This window comes from Papaver somniferum, chromosome 1, assembly GCF_003573695.1.
Source record: "Papaver somniferum cultivar HN1 chromosome 1, ASM357369v1, whole genome shotgun sequence".
NCBI classification, from domain to species: domain Eukaryota; kingdom Viridiplantae; phylum Streptophyta; class Magnoliopsida; order Ranunculales; family Papaveraceae; genus Papaver; species Papaver somniferum.
The window spans coordinates 115216076-115232016 of NC_039358.1; positions in this window are offsets into that span (position 1 = coordinate 115216076).

The window sequence follows — 15941 nt, forward strand, 5'->3', positions numbered from 1 at the left end:
TTATGTTATTTTTTAGGTTTATTGTTTTAAATTCTAAAAATATTCGGAGGATGATGACTATTGCAGTATTTTCTTGGTTTGTTATATTGCAATATTTTTATGGGATATGTATTGTTTGCGTCAGTGAACTTGAAGGTCCCATATTGCGGTCAAAAGTAAAGTCGTTCATGAATTGGTATCCGTAATGATGAAAGGACGAATGGACTTTTGACATATACAAAAGCTATGTCTATGCAATCATGTATTTGATGGAAAATAGGATTAAATCTTTTGTGTGACAAGGATAAAGTCTATTATGTTGTTATGCATATAATGAGGCCAAAATAGAATAGATCCTTGTATGTTATCCACGGTATTGTCTTCATTGATCCATTTTATTATGTTTTACCGTGAAGGATTCATTGTGTGTCTTATGTTGAGCACCTTACAACTAAGTCGATTAACCTTGGATTTGTTGGTTGTTCCGTAAGATGCTATATGTGGAGCATTATGAACTAATTAATCACCCTTGGTTATTTAGTTTTGTACTCCATAAGTCTTCTTTCTTATGTTGAGTACATGTACGGTTAAGGTTGTCATGTCTTATGATAATCTTAGTCGGGGTTCCATAATCTCTTATGTTGAGCCCAAAATAATTAAATTGATTACCTCGGTGATTAGTTTGGTTATATTTTTGTATTCCGATTAGATTAATTATAGGTTCTCTTGTAATTAATCTAATTGAGTTTTCATATATTCCACAAGTTCTTGTGTTGAGTATATGAACGGATACACTATCATGTTTTATTGGTTAATATAGTCACGTACTCGGTAAGGTTTTCCTTATGTTGAGTACTTGAACGGTTAAGTTAGTCACCTCCATATGATTAACTTAGTCGTAGCATGTTGCTCCATGAGTTTACTTATGTTGAGCACTTTCAATTAAATTGATCACTTTTGTGGTTTTGATTTAATTGTGTATTCCAATTAGAATATTCATTGGTTTACTTGTGAGTATTTTGGTTGAGTTTTGGATATAAAAATCACTCACATGGTTTTTGGTGTCCAAATAAAAATCCTTCTTTTCTTTCGAAATTAAGGTCGCTCTTGTTGTTCCTTTGGGAATGACATCAAATGGGGGAGAGTTCTTTTGAACTTGTGCTTAATGGTAATATCTTGCGGGGAGTGCGGCTGTGGAATTTTATAGGGGTTATCTTGCGTCTTAAAACTCCTTGATGAATGATGTTAGCTTCGGCTATAAGATTGCATCTAAATTAAGATGATATGTTGTCTTTCTTTTGTTCATGAAATGTCTCTTGTGGAAATTTCATTATGAACCCGTTCTTGTACCTTTGCCAATTTTATTAACAAAAAGGGGGAGAAATATTGTAGGTCACACTAAAATACATATAGTTTTCGGATCATTGTGTAAGGGGGAGTGGTTTCCATGATCGAGATGGAGTATTGACTAAGGGGGAGTGATACATATCACCACAATATTATTGTTAAAGTCGTGATGCAATTGGACTTTGATGTTCATAGTAATACTATGACACTGTATAATAATGATCGAGAATCTCAATTTCTCTCATTGATATAGCTACAAATCTTCAACAACGGTGATACTAAACTTACAACCTTTGGGATCATTGGAGTACTTGGAAGGACGAAGATTTCAAGGAACGTTGAAGATTGGACTATGGAATAGGAGCCACTAAAGTTTATCTTCTTTGTATTCCATATGTATTAATAGTTTTGTCACTAAAATTGACAAAGGGGCAGATTGTTAGAGCATAGCTCGGTAAACCTCGCATGTGTTGCTATATCAAGCATGTTTGTCAATGTTAGTGATCAAAACTATAAAGTCTTGATTTCTAGCCTATTAGCTAAGTCTCGGACTAGGATAGGAAAAGTGTAGTTGATCTCAAGGACTTCATGGTGATTCAACGACAAATACGAAGATCTACACCAATGAACCGTGGAACTTCATCAACAAATAGGTATGTGAAGACTTGAACTTATCTATCACTCGAAAGTCTATCTATTCTTCTCCTACTTCTTATGAGACAAAAGTCGTATGTTATATAGACTAGATCATATACACTTGATATTTCGAGCTGAGTATTCATTGCTTATCTTTTACTCGAAATCAGGTGTTGGTAAAGCGTTTCGCTTTGATCGGGTTTATCTTCACCTAGTGATGAAAGTCATGAAAGTTTCAATCACTTTGGAAATTGCTCTGACGAGAAATGTCTGTTGTTCTTCACGACTGAATATCGCCCTCTGAGAATGTTTCAATGATTGAAATGAGAGTTTAGAGTATATAACCATGTATTCCTTGAACCGAAGTTTTCGAACTTTGTTGATCAAGAAAAATCGGTAGGATTGTGGAATTGGCTTGCCAATTCCGCGAACCCAGTCCGCAGACTCAGTCCGCGAACTGATGGAAGTTCTCGACCGAGAATTTCTGATGGGATTTCCAAAACTCGTTTATGTGCTAAGTCCACGAACTGGCGGAAGTTCTCGACCCGAGAATTTCTGCTGAGTTTGGAAAACTCAACCGATTAACTTAAGTCCGCGAACTTGTTTGTGAACTTAAGAGGTTATGATCTAAAGATGTGCTCTGAACATGAAACATTAATTATTAAGGAATGCTTTATGCAAACCGTGGCTATAATGTTCATGAGCCGATTCTAATCGAATCGAATCATCTTTGTTTCAATTGTGTCTTGTGTAGTTACATAACATCTCATAGCAATTGAACAACTCTTAACTAGTTCATTTGAGTCAATTGAACTAGTTATGGTGAAGAAGAACATGATTAATATGAGATGCTCATATGGTTAACCTTTTGGGTTATCATGTTGAACCAACATACGTGTACTCGTTTGGGCATGGTTTTCTCAAACCCAGTAAACGTGTACCCAAGTGTGTGTGACAAGCTATGTCTTTCGATCTAATGGTTGAGAGATATTGTCTTGAATCTAAATCAGGTTTTCATCTAACGGTGAATAGAGTTTGCTTTGTACCTAAGGCGAAACCCTGATTTGAAGGCTATTTAAAGGAGACATCTAGCATTGAGGAAACCTAATCCCCACACGTCTGTGTGCTACTAGTGCTCTCGCTAGAGTCGATCTCCATTAACTCTTGAGTTTCTTCTCTAAACTCGAGTTAACGACATAAAGTCTTCATTGGGATTGTGAAGCCACACCGATACTACTTTTATCGTAGTTGTGTGATCTGATCTTGCATCTTCTGTCGTACGATTAAAATCGATTGATTGGATTGAGATCGTGAGAGTTCTCCTATAGGCAAGATAAAGAAGTCACAAACATCTTCGTCTCACTGTTTGTGATTCCTCGACAATCCGCTTGTGTAGTCAGGAAGGATTGTAGAGAGGTGATTGATTAATCCAGGTTGTTCTTCGGGAAATATAAGTCCGGATTTTCAATTGGTTCATGTTACCTTGATTTTATATCTAAAGACGGAACAAAACCTAGGGTTTATCTGTGGGAGACAGATTTATCCTTTCGATAGACTTTTCTGTGTGAGACAAATTCGTTTATTATCAAGTCTGTGATTTTGGGTTGCAGCAACTCTTAGTTGTGGGTGAGATCAACAAAGGAAATCAAGTACGCAGTTTCCTGCTGGGAGTAGAGGCGTAGGAGTACAATTGTACCTTGTATCAGTGGGAGATTGGTAGGGGTTCAACTATAGATCAGTCCGAAGTTAGCTTGGAGTAGGCTAGTGTTTGTAGCGGCTTAATACAGTGTGTATTCAATCTGGACTAGGTCCCGGGGTTTTTCTGCATTTGCGGTTTCCTCGTTAACAAAACTTCTGGTGTCTGTGTTATTTCCTTTCCGCATTATATTTTATATAATAGAAATAATACATGTTGTGCGTTCGTGATCATCAACTTCTCTAATCCAACTTTTGGTTGTTGATTGTAGTTGATTGATCCTTGGACATTGGTATTTGGTATCGTCCAAGTTATCTCTCTTTGATAAAGACTCGCTATTGATTTTAGCTTGAGTAGAAATCAAATCGAGAGATTGAGATAATAACTCCTTGAGATACTTTTTATCTAGATTGAGTCTGACTTTCTAGTTGATTCTCTAGCAAAGTATTTCGGAGTTAGTCCATACATATTGCTAAGAGAAATATTGGGTGGTGTTGTTAGACCCCCGCTTTTTTAGACACTACTATGGAGATTTCCTTGCATGCCTTGATAGGTCGTTCTGTTTGTGACAGTACTCGCATTTTGGGACATCTCAATAATCAATCTATTATGGTCTTGATTGACACCGGAAGTACCCATAGCTTTATCGACTCTCACCTTGCAGCCAAGCTTGGTGTATACATTTCACCAACAACTCATATGCTTGTGACTGTTGCCAATGGATATAACACCATCAACAAAGGTCTGTGTAGTAACCTTCAATGGGAAATGCAGGGTTACAACTTTTCTGCTGACTTACGCGCTCTTCCTCTCGGTGGTTGTGACATGGTGCTTGGTGCAGAATGGTTGCGACAGTGTGCTTTTTAACTTTTCTAAGCTCACTATTTCCTTTCTACATCATGGTTGTCACATTACATTACAAGTGAGCTCTTCTAAGCCCCCTCTCAATCTTTTAAGCGCTACTACCCTTAAGAAATTTATCAAGAATAAGGCCCCTGCTTTAATTGGCCAATTTTTTCATGTTCATGGTACTCTTGTGCAACCGATTCCTAGTGAAGTTTCTACCTTACTGTTGATGGTGGTTTTTAGCTTAGGGTTAAAATCGTAAAACCTTACATCTGATGTGACGTCACTCTGTAAGGAAACGGTGCCGTGAGTACTAACCTCTCCACCGACATATTGATTGAGTCGTTCAATATACTTACATGAAATTTATCCAGACTGGCGAATGTAGCAACCATCCCAGATGTTCTGTAAATTTCGGCGCCTCGCCTATATTCACTTAATATAAGTTCCTTTGAATGCCTTCTATGCTATGTTCTCCGGCTGAACCCTTAATGTTTATATGGCATGACGATTTGTGTTCACTCGTAGCAGAGTAGCACGAATTTCCAAATATCAAGGATAAGGTCTTTGCATAAGGTATTCAATCAGAAAAAGCATGTTGCTCTCTGGCAATGAACTTAAAAAAACTCTGTGTCAACACATAAAATTCAATCAATTGCCCTGACTAACTTGCGAAAGTTAGTGTTTTGCGCCTCGCACAGTATATCAGACCTTGCTTGTCGAAATTAAACCTAGGAAAATTAGGTAATTAATCCTCCATGGATTAGCAAGTGCAAAACCTTGCTCAGAATCAGAAAACAGGTATCCGCAGCAGCAAAGGGTGGCGTGTCCATGCCTTAGGCCAACTGGCGCCACTTTCCATTGGCCCACACCCCTTCGCAAACCGGACCTATTTCTCTCGACCAATCGTGTTGTCTTAAATTAGCCACACGCACATAAGTTGTGGCTGGGCCCATACTTGCCGGCCCCACTTCCCATCAACCAATAAGGTCGCTCTAAAGCCGCCACACTCTCACCAAAAGTGTAGCCATGCCCATGCTTGGACGACCCTCTTTTAATCGACCAATCAGGTCGCTCTAAAGCAGCCACACTTTCACCAGAAGTGTAGCCGCGCCTTATGTTTGGCGGGCCCCTTTCCTCGGCCAATCAAGTCGACCCAAACTTGCCACCATACATTAAAGGCCAAACGCACCCTGCCGCGCCACCATACTAACTGGCAAGCTAAACGCGCCTTACCACAACAACATATTAATCGGCATGCCAACATGCCACTCTGCCGCGGTAGCATGCCACTTTAGCCTTGGCCACGCCGCCAAGCCCTAATTCTTAACACGGCGCCAAAACCTAGCCATGGCCACGCCTCCAAGCCCTAATTCTTACCACGTCGCCAAAACCTAGCCTTGGCCACGCCGGCAAGCCCTAATTCTTACCACAGCGCCAAATCCTAGCGTTGGCCACGCCGCCAATCCATAATTATTACCACGGCGCCAAAACCTATGCTTGGCCACGCCGCCAAGCCCTAATTATTACCACGGCGCCAAAAACTATCCTTGGCCACACCGCCAAGCCCTAATTATTACCACGGCGCCAAAAACTAGCCTTGGCCACGCCGCCAAGCCCTAATTCTTACCACGTCGCCAAATCCTAGCTTTGGCCACGCAACCAAGCCCTAATTCTTACCACGGCGCCAAATCCTAGCCTTGGCCACGCCGCCAAGCCCTAATTTTGGCCCTGGAGCCAAACCTTAGCTTTGGCCATGCTACAACGCCACAAGCGTGGCCATGCCACAACGCCACTGGCATGCCGCCATGCCACGACTACTAGTATGCCGCTATTCCACGCCACTGGCATGCCGCTATGCCACGCTATTGGCATGCCTCTAAACCACGACTACTAACGTGCCGCTATGCCGCGGCTACGCCATTAGCATGCCACTCATAGCTCCACCAGGCACTACTATGCCAATGTGCCACTTTCCTATACAACAAGATGCGGCCATAATAAATGGCCACTCTTCCTCATGAGATGCAATCTCAGCCATCCAAGTTCGCTACTGAACTGACGGACTTGCGGCAAGTCCCAGGCAACCCGCTACGCCAGGCGCCACTATGCTAATGGCTTCACTTTGTCACACAACAAAGATGTGGCCATAATCAACGACTATCCTTCCTCATGAGATGTAATCTCAGCTATTCAAGTTCGCCACCAAACTGATGGACTTGTGGCAAGTTTTAGGCGGCGGACCAAGGCAAGCCTAATAGCATCACATGCTATTTTCCTATGGTAAAGTCTCTTGACTTTGACTTGCCACACATATCAACCTGCTACACGTTTTCCACGAAAACACTCGATACATCAAACATGTCACAAACTGGGGGATACTCATCAGGGTATTGGTCTGGCGGTTTACAGCGTGCGGCGTGCAATGCGCCCGTTACAAGAAAGTGTCATGAAGTAGGACAATTAGTGGTGGTGAAAAGTAACGGTGCAAACAATTCATTTCCTTCATCATGGAAGCGTAATGACTGACGGTTACACGAATTCACTTCCCTCATCATGGAAGCATAACGTCTGACGGTTACACGTTACTCTATTCTTCCGCCACTCAATCGTTTCCACTTCCTACGAGACCAAGGTACGTTTCAATGTAACTTGTATAAATAGGCTTCACATATTTTCACCAAATAACAAGTTTTGGTCGGCAACAATACACTATCTAGAAATCACCTGGTAGCTTTCCATTCTTCTAGCCAGTTCTACTTTCAGATACAAGTCATAAACAACCACACCTTCAGAATCAACGATTTTGGTTTCAACACTCTCTTCACTTCCCTCCCTAAGACCAACACTTATTCTTCACTTGTGACCGAAGAAAGCCTGGAACGACCATTTCTTGGTTTAGGCCAGGATTGTACAGATTGATCTCTCGAATCAAAAGTACTTTCGTGCAGTGCATTGTTTAGGGTTTAGATTCATTTCTCATCCACACACCCGAAATTACCAAAATCAGCAGAAACGGTTTTCACCCACAAACAATTGGCAACCACGGTGGGAGATTAATCTATCGGTTGCAAATTCAACTATGAATTCCATCATCCTACCAGTAAAATGCAATGCTTAGAAGCGCATCGTCCAGGAAAAGATGGATCCAGGAGAATTACGTCTGGGGACTAGAGATTCTCCTCCTTACCGTGGATAGACATAAAGATGTTCCACAGACAATAAAGAATGACTGGGGACTTCTCGCGGAAAGGAGGGCGTCACATGAAGACTCGGATTTACTCCCTGAAGATTTAGTTTTGGTGGGAGACCCTAAAGTGAGTAAGTTTTGTCAGACAATGTTTACACGATCTATTGTTTGAGTTTTTACATTTGCAATGGAAGCCGACAACCCAATCATCCCAAAATTTCATATATTTCCTTTTCTCATGCAACATTCATGGTTTCACAATTTTTCCGAATGACTTTGTTACCTACATTCGCAATTCAGATTTTAACTTATTGATTGATCGAAGGGCCATTATTCCAAAATAATCCAGAAACTCTTATAAGAAACAATCATTTATCAATCCAAAAACCAGAAAACCAAACCATAAACTAGGCGTTTATTTTTCCTTTCAAAAAAAAAACCTAAGAAAAGGAAGTTCGAAAATAAAAATATTCAAGGAAAATTGCCTAACAACGGCTCGTTATTCTTGGAGAAAATGTCCTTCATGATTTGAAGAGCCGCCTGTTTCAGTTTCAGCTCCTGGGACAACTTCTCGACTTCTGCCTCATGTTGATTAATCAAATCCGCGGAAGGACTTTGGATCTCAGAAATACCTTCACAGAACCAGGAGACGTTAAACTCAAAGCCTACGCACATATCCCGGTGAAACTTCCAGATCGAGATTATATCTCCGGAAACAGTATGGCCAGTCACGTTGCACATATCATAAATTGAAGATAATGCTTCTTCCACCCGCTTAACCAACGCAAACCGGCTAGTGATATTTTTGGTTGTTGCGATATGATCGTACCTTTCCCATATTCTGGTATACAACTCCGCATACTTAGCCGGTACACTGAAGCCTTCGATCAGCACATGATCTTCATGAGGAGTCGAAAATGGAGGGCCGAAAGTGGCGCCTGCAACTGATTCCGCGACCAGCAGGGATTCCTTCGCACAATCACACCTGCAGCCGTGGGAGCGTTTTCCGTCATTTGAAGCGTAGCAGCATCTTCACGATGATCAATCTCCATATCCGGTTTGCTAACAGGTACGACTTCCACGATTGGAGACAAAACCACATCTTCGTCACGGCGAATCTCCATTTCAGGGTTATCTTCGATAGCCTTTTCCTGTGATAACACCGATTGAGTATTTATCCCGAATAAATGAATGGCCTAAAAAAAGTGTGTCAAACTCACCGACTCATTTGTGGGCCCACTGGAAGAAGACTCTCTATTGCATTCAGAAGTGCTCCTCTCACCACCGGATCTCGAACTTTCTTCCTCCTCAGATTCTTCTTCAAGAGATTCAGTCTTGTCATCTCCTTCCTCAGGAGGCGCCGCCTTTTGGCCGTAGGAAAGTCTAGCAAAGATATCGATTTGTCAAGAACCTGAGTCAAAATAAAAAAGAAGGGGAGTTAGTGACGAAATGAAAATTTGTGTAATTCAGCCAAGTCAATGAGGGAATCGTATACACCTGCGTGTTGAAAGAACTGAAAGTCACAAGAGCCGTCGAATCCGATTAGAAGCCAACTGCACAAATTTTCGACCTTCGCTCCTTTTTCTGGGGACTGTCTGCATCCAAGCTAGAAGATTTTCGCTTGCTCGAAGGAAGCTGTTTTAACAATTTATGATTCTCTAGAACCGCAGAGAAAGGTTTTCCACGTGGCTTTGTCACAACATCCTGCACGAACTGATGAATGGCGATAAACTCATCTTTCCAGAAGAAATTATATTTGGGAGTCGTCACAGGTTTTCGTTCTGAGAGCAGGAAGGGAAGACTTTTATCCGGTGCAAAGACACTGTAATCAAGAATGGCGGCAACGATTCGTCTGGATCTGTCAGTGGACGACAGAATGGGACTCCCTGGTCAAAGCCAATATGTCGAGCAGCCCTGTCAATGTTGTAAGAGACTACTCCACAAGATCCTCTGAAAAAAGATGGCACATACCCAGGTATGCAGCTTCGTAAGAACACAGTTTCTCCAATGCTCATATTCTCGTCAGCAAAATAAAATATCATGTTCGGTGCGGAAGCAAAAGTGTTTGGTTGAACTATGGAGGTGTAAACCGGAGCCCAGGTACGAAATTTAACTGCATGTGCGTTGTCGAGAAAGTCGATGAGCTTTGAGCCAGGCCTTGTGTTAAAGCATAGCTCGGTCAACCTCACATGCGTTGCTATATCAAGCATGTTTGTCAATGTTAGTGATCAAAACTATAAAGTCTTGATTTCTAGCCTATTAGCTAAGTCTCGGACTAGGATAGGAAAAGTGTAGTTGAGCTCAAGGACTTCATGGTGATTCAACGACAACGATGAAGATATATACCAAGGAACCGTGGAACTTCATCAACAAAAAGGTATGTGAAGACTTGAACTTATCTATCACTCGAAAGTCTATCTATTCTTCTCCTACTTCTTATGAGACAAAAGTCGTATGCTATATAGACTAGATCATATACACTTGATATTTCAAGCGGAGTATTCATTGCTTATCTTTTACTCGAAATCATGTGTTGGTAAAGCGTTTCGCTTTGATCAGGTTTAACTTCACCTAGTGACGAAAGTCATGAAAGTTTCAATCACTTTGGAAATTGCTCTGACGAGAAAGGTCTGTTGTTCTTCACGACTGAATATCACCCTCTGAGAATGTTTCAATGATTGAAATGAGAGTTTAGATCATATAACCATATATTCCTTGAACCGAAGTTTTCGAACTTTGTTGATCAAGAGAAATCGGTAGGATTGTGGAATTGTCTTGGCAAGTCCGCGAACCCAGTCCGCAGACTCGGTCTGCGAACTGACGGAAGTTCTCGACCGAGAATTTCTGCTGGGATTTCCAAAACTCGTTTGTGTGCTAAGTCCGCGAACTGGCGGAAGTTCTCGACCCGAGAATTTCTGCAGAGTTTGGAAAACTCAACCGATTAACTTAAGTCCGCGAACTTGTTTGTGAACTTAAGAGGTTATGATCTAAAGATGTGATCTGAACATAAAACATTAATTATTAAGGAATGCTTTATGCAAACCGTGGATAAAATGTTCATGAGCCGATTCTAATCGAATCGAATCATCTTTGTTTCAGTTGTGTCTTGTGTAGTTACATAATATCTCATAGCAATTTAAGAAATCTTAACTAGTTCATTTGAGTCAATTGAACTAGTTATGGTGAAGAAGAACATGATTAATATGAGATGCTCATATGGTTGACCTTTTGGGTTATCATGTTGAACCAACATACGTGTACTCGTTTGGGCATGGTTTTCTCAAACCCAGTAAACGTGTACCCAAGTGTGTGTGACAAGCTATGTCTTTCGATCTAACGGTTGAGAGATATTGGCTTGAATCTAAATCAAGTTTTCATCTAACGGTGGATAGAGTTTGCTTTGTACCTAAGGCAAAACCCTGATTTGAAGACTATATAAAGGAGACATCTAGCATTGAGCAAACCTAATCCCCACACGTCTGTGTGCTACTAGTGCTCTCGCTAGATTCGATCTCCATTAACTCTTGAGTTTCTTCTCTAAACTCGAGTTAACGACTTAAATACTTCATTGGGATTATGAAGCCAGACCGATACTACTTTTATCGTAGTTGTGTGATCTGATCTTGCATCTTCTATCGTATGAGTACAATCGATTGATTGGCTTGAGATCGTGAGAGTTCTCCGATAGGCAAGATAAAGAAGTCACAAACATCTTCGTCTCACTGTTTTTGATTCCTAGACAATCCGCTTGTGTAGTCAGGAAGGATTGTAGAGAGGTGATTGATTAATCTAGGTTGTTCTTCGGGAATATAAGTCCGGATTATCAATTGGTTCTTGTTACCTTGATTTTATATCTAAAAACGGAACAAAACCTAGGGTTTATATGTGGGAGACAGATTTATCCTTTCGATATACTTTTCTGTGTGAGACAGATTCGTTTATTATCAAGTCTGTGATTTTGGGTTGCAGCAACTCTTAGTTGTGGGTGAGATCAGCTAAGGGAATCAAGTACGCAGTGTCCTGCTGGGATCAGAGGCGTAGGAGTACAATTGTACCTTGTATCAGTGGGAGATTGGTAGGGGTTCAACTATAGATCAGTCCGAAGTTAGTTTGCAGTAGGCTAGTGTCTGTAGAGGCTTAATACATTATGTATTCAATCTGGACTAGGTCCCGGGGTTTTTCTGCATTTGCGGTTTCCTCGTTAACAAAACTTCTGGTGTCTGTGTTATTTCTTTTCCGCATTATATTTTATATAATATAAATAATACAGGTTGTGCGTTCGTGATCATCAATTGGAAATCCAACCTTTGGTTGTTGATTGATCCTTGGACATTGGTCTTTGGTACCGTCCAAGTTATCTCTCTTTGATAAAGACTCGCAGATTTCTATTTGCTTGAGTAAAGATCAAATCGAGAGATTGAGATAATAACTTCTTGAGATGCTTTTTATCTAGATTGAGTCTGACTGTCTAGTTGATTCTCTAGCAAAGTATTTTGGGGTTAGTACATACAGATTGTTAAGCGAAATATTGGGTGGTGTTGTTAGACCCCCGATTTTTCACCTTGGACGCCTATCCAACCAACGGAGTATCCTAGAGCCGCCATATGTATCGGGAAATAAGGTTTTCGGGTTAGGAGCGTAATGTTTGAAATGCGCCCACAACCATGCTTGTAGAAAGGCGACATGGATATACGAGTCTACTTTCATGTACCCATTAGAGACATACATATCCGCAACCAAGTGATCCAGATGGGTATACAAAGACCCAAGAAGCAAACTACCGATGGGAAGAGCAACGCCTTTCGCTAGTTTGATAGCAAATTTGATGAGCTTCTGCCTTATCTCCTTCTTGCCAGAACCATCATCAAAAATATCTCTGGATAGCCATAGAACTAAAAATGCAGCAACATGGAGTGTATCATCCAGCACTTGATCCGACTTCGGCTCATCAGGGAGCCACTCAGACACCCACCAGTTATAGAAGCACCTCTCCTCATAATTCTTTCGAACATATCCTGCCGCTTTCGTGGCCAAAGCGGCATGTATTTCTTCTTCTTCCTCAGACAAGACAACGCCAAGTTTCCCAATTATTGGAAGACTCAACAGAACGGCTACGCTTTCCAAAGAAATAGTCATCTCACCCCATCTACATATAGCCGTGTGAGTTTCCGGGCACCATCTGGAGATGAAAGTAATCAAGCCTGCAATATCTTTTCTGATTTGAAGGGCCGCAGACGCCATGACAGCATGCATGATTTGTGCCTCAATTAAGTTGGCCTTTACGTGGTCGCGGCTCATAATAAATTTCATCCAGTTATCATAAGAGCGCAATGGACTATGACATATTTTGAAGTCAATTGGAGAAGCTGAGTACTCTTTCTTCTGAAGAAAAAACCTCATTATACGCCCTGGGGTGACTGATTGAACTTCTCCATCATTCTGTGAATCAGTCAGAAGGGTTGCCACGAATTTGGGATGGGTCCTCGTAATCGTAGCAAACTTAGTAAAAAACTCATTATCTGCGTTCGGCCTGGAGTTGTTGGCACTTGTCGATGCGGCAGCGGAACTGCTTTCAAGTGACATCTTAACAAAATTCCTTATGCTTTTGAAGTAACTACAACGAAGCAAAACAGAAAAATTACTACTTTGAAGGAAAGCATAAAGTCAACGATACATTTTCTACGGAAATTTCCCCTTTGGCCACATGTTATAGCACTCACGTCAAAAAAGAATGGGGACCGATGCTTTCTCAACGAGATATATATGTGATGTCGCGGGAAAATATGCTCTTAGCCAAGACCCGACAACATCGTGAGGAATATGTTTTTGGCAAAAATCGTACAAGGCCGCGAGAAGTATGCTCTCAGTGATATCATGTTTTGTCACGGGAGTTATGCTCACGAACAAAAGGAAACCCTACAACTAGTTTTCATGGAAAATGGAACGGACGACGTTGTCCACACGCCTAACATGATGATTGTTTTTCGTTGTGATTAACGCTACTACAATACTATTAGCGAAGAAGAATTATTCATATTGAAGTGATGTTACAAATCCATGGAGGTCATGCCTGTGTCTAGGGTTTACACCAACATAGAAGAGCAAACAAAAGAAGAAACGTTAAGAAACATACCTAAAATACGCTCGCCTACTTTTGTTGTTGTTCTCTCCGCTGATCCAAGTCTTTTCCGCTAGCACCAAGATGTGGAAACAAAGCGAACAATACGAAAGTAAGCAAGATGGGTAACGCCTTTTATAGGCATGGTTATTTGGAGTTACTAGAGAAGGGTTTCCCTTTTGGGACACGCACGAAAGAAGTAAGCTGGGACCGCGGTGTTGACGTTCCACGGCGCTAATCTCCACGGCCAAGCCAACGCTTCGTGGCCCCATCTTTACCACTCCTAGCCGACGCCATCTCTACCCACTCCGCGGCAAAGCCGCGCCATCCACCATGCCACGGACATAGCCAAGCCAGCAGCACCACGCCCGTGTCGGAAGTCCGCATCCATGCCAGCAGCGCCATCCACGTTTCCGTAGCCAGCCAAAGTGGCGCCATCTTAGCCGTTCGAAGCAGCGCCATCTCGACCATCCAAGGAAGCGCCATCTTGGTCGTTCAAAGCATCTCCATGTCCATACGTTCCGTGACCTAGCCAGCTAGCGCCATTCACCGATTCACGGACCAAATTGCAATGTCACCTCTGCTGATCAAATAGCCAAAGCTGCAGCGCTGATGCCAATACCTCATGGCCAAGCCAAATTTATGCAAAACCGCCAACAAAGGGATCACGGATTCCTCATGCCTTCTGCTAAAGGTTAGTTGAATCTCCTCGGCAATCTCTTCACGTCTTTCCCTTTCGATTTTACTCTTGTCCGTCATCATCTCATGCTTACCCCGCAACAATTCCACTGTTACGTGCTAAGCAGGGGACTTAATGTTGATGGTGGTTTTTAGCTTAGGGTTAAAATCGTAAAACCTTACATCTAATGTGACTTCACTCTATAAGAAAACGGTTTCGTGAGTGCTAACCTCTCCACCGACATATTGATTGAGCCGTTCAATATACTTACATGAAATTTATCCAGATTGGCGAATGTAGCAACCATCCCAAATGTTCTGTAAATTTCGGCGCCTCGCCTATATTCACTTAATATAAGTTCCTTTGAATGCCTTTTATGCTATGTTCTCCGGCTGAACCCTTAATGTTGATATGGCATGACGATTTGTGTTCACTCGCAGCAGAATAGCACGAATTTCCAAATATCAAGGATAAGGTCTTTGCATAAGGTATTCGATCATAAAAAACATGTTTCTCTCTGGAAATGAACTTAAAAGAACTCTGTGTCAACACATATAATTCAATCAATTTCCCTGACTAACTTGCAGAAGTTAGGGTTTTGCGCCTCGCGCAGTATATCATACCTTGCTTGTCGAAATTAAACCTAGGCAAACTAGGTAACTAATCCGCCATGGATTAGCAGGGGCAAAACCTTGCTCAGAATAAAAAAACAGGGAGCCGCAGCAGTAAAGGGAGGCGTGGCCATGCCTTAGGCCAACTGGCGCCACTTGCCATTGGCCACGCCCCTTCCTAAACCGGCCATATTTCTCTCGACCAATCGTGTCGCCTCAAATTAGCCACGCACACATAAGTTGTGGCTGGGCCCATACTTTCCGTCCCCACTTTCCATCGACCAATCAAGTCACTTTAAAGCCGCCACACTCTCACCAGAAGTGTAGCCACGCCCATGCTTGGCCGACCCTCTTTTAATCGACCAATCAGGTTGCTCTAAAGCCGCCACACTTTCACTAGAAGTGTAGTCACGCCTTATGTTTGGCCGACCCCTTTCCTCGGCCAATCAAGTCGCTCCAAACTTTCCACCATAAAAACGCACCCTGTCGCGCCACCATACTAACTGGCAAGCCAAACGCGCCTTACCGTAACAACATATTGATCGGCATGCCAACATGCCACTCTGCTGCGGTAGCATGCCACATTAGCCTTGGCCACGCCGCCAAGCCCTAATTCTTACCACGGCACCAAAACCTAGCCTTGGCCACGCCTCCAAGCCCTAATTCTTACCACGACGCCAAAACCTAGCCTTGGCCACGCCGCCAAGCCTTAATTCTTACCACGGCGCAAATCCTATCCTTGGCCACGCCGCCAAGCCCTAATTCTGACCACGGCGCCAAAACCTAGCCTTGGCCACGCCGTCAATCCCTAATTCTTACCACGGCGCCAAAACCTAGCC